The following is a 6,000-nucleotide window of genomic DNA, read 5'->3' on the forward strand; positions in this document are numbered from 1 at the left end:
AGTTTCATGTGCCCCAATGGACCTGCACATTCACTCTATTGGCCAGCTAGGCAGGATGCTTGTTGGATTCCAAACCAACACATTATTTCTGTCATACCAGCTCCATCAACAACAAGAATGGGCTGACATTATAGCTTGTTAGTATCAACTGTAATTGCTATTAGTAACAAATTTCAGCAAATGAATTAATAAGAAATGAAATATTTGGCTTGGGAACCATAAAGAGTATGACTGGTACATGTATTTTTTAATGTAATATAAATTTAAGTTTATTAGGTATAACAAGATTTATGGCCACTTTGATAGTACACTATGATGAATTTACCATAGTTTGACCTTTTGTTTTACAGCTAAGATATTGTACCCAAAAAGTTGAACAGGATCACAAAGTTTCAGCATGACAGGTCGCTTAGATCCTGAGCAATGGTAAATCAAGGTTTATCATTTATTCATTTAAGTCCCAATGTCGAGAAATGTAATGTAATGAAAATATAAGTTTATTTGTTCTTAAAGGCAAAGTCTCCAAAATAAAGTGTCAACAACTTTCTTTCCCTTTCCATAACGTTCCGCAGTTCACAATGACAAGGTTGCAGTTAAAGGTCCCACAGACATCATGGGCACCCATACAATACTTTATAAGTGTGGGGGGTGTGGGGAAGGGGGAGACCTAGGTGGAATGGAGTATTTTTAACATTTTGGAAGACGAATGCTGACTTTCAAGTAGTCATAAAAAAAGTTTCAGTTCCAGCCCTGTTAACAATGTGTGTGACACTAACTTTTAAAAACATTTTCTTGAAAGAAAAACATCTGACTACACCATATTTTCCCCTTTCCTTGGGAGCTGGGTGGGTGGATGGGGGGTGAAAGAAAAACACCTGACTACACTATATTTTTTCCTTTTCCTGACAGCTGCGTGGGTGGCATGGGACACTCCACCTTTACCCCTAGGTATAGGCGCCCTTGATAGACATTATTACCAATGTCCTGTTGAAGAAATAAAGGGTACGACGTAGTTTACAGAAATCATTGACGGCATCTATCAAAATTGCCACATGGCAATTTTAACATCAGTACTGTCAAATATGAAATGAATCAGTTTCAGCTACATCAGTATCGCAAAATGTATTTTAACCATTTACAAGATATTTTATGAGTGCCTTGTGGTCACTCTTCTTTGCAGTTAAGTATTCTGCAGTATCCTAATTTGTTTCCAACTGGTTTTTGGCCTACCCGGAAACTAGGAAAATGCAAGATCAATGCACTTCTATAATAAAATTAGTTTTCCTTTGTGTTCTTCCACATTTTTAGAATGTAGCAAGTAAACTAATTTTAAATTTAAATTACTAAGAGTACGTGCACTATAGCTACTAGTCAAATACATCAATTTTCAAAAATTTAAATACGGGAATGATACCTAACTTCTGTCATACTAAACTGCATGTTACTGTGGTATATTCCAAATTACTATATTACAATCTGCTGCAAAGCACTACCTGATGGAACCACTTAGATGCGAAACAAGTACTTAAGTGTACAGAATAAAATATATACACGAGTCATTACTTCAAAAGACACGAGCAAGACACTGGGTGAGCCTGCAAAACCAGTAAAAGGATCCGAAAACGAATAGTGTTCAATGTGTTTGCTCTAACACTGGGGATGCAACATACTTTGATTCTTTTTTCTAGTTTGTGTCGGAGATCTGCATCTACATAATAATATAGAAAAACAAATTGCTGGGCAGTCGTGTAGAAGGATGTGAGCAACGACGGACGAGAAACCGTGTTATGAATTGGTGAACTGCGTAATTTCAGGGACAGAACGCTAGAAGCGAGGAACGACAATGCTCGTGTACTGAAGTGACCTAGAATGAAGTAGTCGAACGACTTGCCTCCTAATGTTATTCGTTCCCCTAAAAAAATTTCAAAACCATGGATTATACTGATGCGCGGTTCATTTCTTTATACCTTTCTCTTCGAAGTAAATACTTGTCTTCGCATAAAATCTTAACCACTGTCCTACCTGGCAAGTTAACGTGATGACGACGTCCAATAAAAATTAGTTTTTCCTCCTACACGATAATATCCACTTTAACAACGGGGTTATGTATCGTCAACATTGCTAACAGTGTCTGCTCACCATGAAACCATGACAGATCAATGTTTATCAGAGACCAAACTGTGGAACGTGTTCAGCAAGGGGTCATAGGTCGAACAGTCCTAAAACGATAAGACAAGCGATATTAATTCTTCTTTATTTTCAGCCACTGACAAGTGATTTAAAATTAACAGCCATATTTCAATTCAGAGAGCTTTTCCGCCATACAGGTTTCAATTAATTTGCAGAGTAAACGTGATATGACGTACGTAAGCGCAGCTCATTCCCTCAACTATCTCTCTGAAATAATGTCCACTGATGACAATGAACAAGAATGCGACATAAATCGATTAGCGTAATTTTACTATGGTTCCAAAATAACCGGCGATGGATGGAATTAATGCACATTTCATTTCTTTGAAATATCTAGCTGTGTTGTGACACAACGTGACTGAGTGCAAAATATATTTTTATGAAAAAACATGACTGCCTAGTGGGATTAGGGCGTTCAGTAATTTAGAAAATGGAAGTATAGAGGCAGAAATGCTTCACAGCTTTCGCACGTTAATTTTTAAAATATTCTATTGGAGCAAATTTTTTACTCGGCAAACGATTTTTTAAAAAGTGATATTAACATTCAACGTGACAAGACGTTTCAAACAACACAGGAAATGCTACGCAACAGGTATTAATCCAGGAGCAACAACTACAATGATGTCAGTATACATGACTCCGTGTTAACAAAAAATGGTATGTGATGTGCGTAGCAAGTGCAAACGATGTTGCAGAAAACGAAACAAATAACTACCTAGCAGTACTAAGGAAATTCGTACAAAGTCATAGGCACAGAAAAGGTACTGTTATTTCCTAACGATGACTCGTTCCTCGTGCGCAATCGCAGACCCTGAAAATAAACGGGTATAGCACAAAAATTTGTCGAAAGAACGCATGTACTCATGGGCGTCTCCATGTCCATACGTTGCTTCATTGCGCAAGCAGTCTATTATGGATTTCCTTCTATGTTTGGGAACTTCGGTTGCATTTATTGTGAAGAAGAGGTGATCGTAAAACAGAGACTGCAAGTAAAGCAGTATCTAAATAACAGACATGCGAGAAGTACAAAGTGAAGACAACGTTTCGTTTGCAGATTTCTGGTGGAGGTCACACTGAGATTTTAGATTTTCTGCTTGGAAAAGTGCAGCGATAAGGCTAGCTAGTAACCGGCGACCTATATACCAGACTGAATTATTTATTCTGCATTTCAAAACAAACAATTTCTGTGAATACTCCTGAAATTGAGAAATACTACAATACTGTGGAATTACTGAAGGGCGGTTCTTAGTCATTATGTGAAGATTAATTAACTTTCTATGCGTTATTTGTATTTTATTTTACAAAAAAGTTGCTTACACAATTTTAATTATGAAACATTACAATAAAAACATACTAAAATCGATTGTAGTAGAGCAGCAAATAGCTCCACAATAACCGCAACAGTACGTTCGAGCTTCGAAATACAGTCACCAGGGAGCAGTGGTGGACAGAAATTGGCTTAACAAAGTACAACCACAGTCTGACACAGTCGTGAAGCTCTGTAGTGCAATAACTGGAACTTTTTGGCAGCCGGAACGATAGGGCTCCAAGCGGCTAACCTGTAGAAAAACGGCACTATATAAACGGAGAACTTGCAATTTTTTCCGTATTTACAAGTCACTAAACGAACAGAAAAGTAATATCTCATCTCCTGTTAATGTCAGTCTATAATAATAAAATATCAGTGTAGTTTAATACATAGGCCTGCACTTCACATCAGCAGAGTCGTAATGGTACCGTCGAAAATTGTTTAAGACGATTTGTCAATTATAACTGAATGTGTTTAAGTTCAAAATTAACTTATTGTGATTATCTGTGCATGCCTGGGACGTATTTTCTGTTACTTTGCCCCGATTGTAGTTCGTTTCACCAGTTTTTTATGACGAATTTGTTTGTAATACATTCAAGACTAGACAAGATTTTTACATTCGTGGAGATTAGGTATTACTTCTCCTTATAAATGTCCTTTTCGCCTTGTCCATGCTTCTATACCTCGCTTACTTACCATGTTTATCTTCCTGCTTCCCAGGTACCAAAATGTATCTACCTTTTCCAGAATCTCTTTCCCACATCGGCCAGCATGTCCACCTACGAGGCTTTCTTCTTATTTATGGGTGTATCTTAAAATACAGCTAGCACATGTTCCATTACATTTACCACAAACCCAATTCCTGTTCACTTTTGGCTACCATTGCTGTAGCATCAAATAATTGTATTGTGCTAAATTTCTGTCCTCGATAAACAATAATAGTCCATTGCTTTCCTCATTCCCTTTTCAAAGTACAAAATAAACATCAGGAAAATGAACATCCATGTGTTAGATGGATTATATTTTTGATTGGTCCTATAATGTATAGCGCCATAATAAACTGTGAAATACCACCGCATTTTGAATATGCTTCTCCTCTCTTTATATACACAGATAAGCATTTCGCATAATGTTATATTTGTACTGGCCAGACGCATGGCAGCGCTGCAGCGGGGAGGTTGCAGAATATCTCTGGGAGTTCCGTGACTCATATCTTCTACAACCAAGCTAAACATAGAAAAATACTTAAATTTAAGTTGAGTTCACGCAGACGCCTAATATGGCACCAAATCTTGAGATTTTTTTATAGTGGTATCATGAGCTCACATTCACATAGGATGTCACAGACCCTACATAGTTGGAGCTTTCAATATAACGTCAACTGAAATCATATGGGCAGAGATTAATGCTACAGTGCAGGGTATGGCATCAGATCTGAGACAAGAGTTAAATACAAGGAAGACAAAGCCCAAATGTTCGTGAGGAAAGAAGATTTCGCACAGGGATAAACAAGAGGCCACAAACACATTTATAAAAGAAATAACACTCAGAGACGAAAATTCTGTCTGCAGTGGCACTCTAACCAACAGCTGGCATGTAAGTATCATCTGCAGACATGCCACTCTTCCAAGATTTTAGAATCTTATTGTGTATGTTGATATAGGCACTTTGAATAACGAATTTTTAATTTAGCAGCTGCCACATCACACTTGCGAGCTATTTTCTACATACAATCCACGATTTATACAATGATAAATCTCACAAGTCAAGAAGTTTATATGACTCGCTTTTTTGGTTAAATATGTTTATTTATTTATTCATCCAAAAATATTTTAAGATTATGGGATACATAATCGATTTGCAAACATCGCACACACACACACACACACACACACACACACACACACACACACACACACACTTTTACAAAAAATTAAATTTAGGTTGCTGTTCTTGTAGTTCCAGAAGCTCCGAAAGTGTACGTGCTGACCACTATTTTCACCTTTTTCAGTAACAAAATGAAAACACAGGAATACAGCAGCAATCACTCCATGATAAGTGCGACAGAATGCTAGTGTTTCGAAATACTTCGGCCAAGGAGCAGTGGTGGAAGGAAAGTGGGGCAACAAAGTACAATCAAGTTGAACTTTTTGTGGCATGATGAAAGTTGCATCTCTTATGTTGTGCCACTAAAAACTGTGAGTTCACATGTGCAATTGCATTCTGTATGCCACTAGCTGTGGCGGCACTTTTGTTGCACATGTGAACGTGACAGACAAAGAAAAGTTGTATGGAATGCCACTTCCAACGATTATTTGAATAAAAATTTGGAATGTGATGCCATAAGCATCAAGTATAAGAAAGTCTCCGATCATATTACAGTAAGGAATAAGATACTGTAGGTCTCAAAGTAGGAAAACAGAGGAAAATAACGGTTCAAATGGCTCTAAGCACTATGGACTTAACATCAGTTCCCTAGACGTAGAACTACTTAAACCTAA

General features: G+C 37.4%; 1 protein-coding gene across 1 annotated transcript in view; it reads right to left on the reverse strand.

Annotated features, from left to right (window-relative positions):
- Positions 1-2,186, reverse strand: part of LOC124722646 (peroxisomal targeting signal 1 receptor) — a 255,487-nt gene extending 253,301 nt beyond the window's left edge. The window contains exon 1 of the mRNA XM_047247792.1: positions 2,023-2,186. The gene's annotated coding sequence lies outside the window, so the exon portion shown is untranslated. The remainder of the gene's footprint in view (positions 1-2,022) is intronic.
- Between the last annotated feature and the right edge of the window lie 3,814 nt (positions 2,187-6,000).

The sequence above is a fragment of the Schistocerca piceifrons genome, chromosome X (assembly GCF_021461385.2).
Source record: "Schistocerca piceifrons isolate TAMUIC-IGC-003096 chromosome X, iqSchPice1.1, whole genome shotgun sequence".
Taxonomy (NCBI): Eukaryota; Metazoa; Arthropoda; class Insecta; order Orthoptera; family Acrididae; genus Schistocerca; species Schistocerca piceifrons.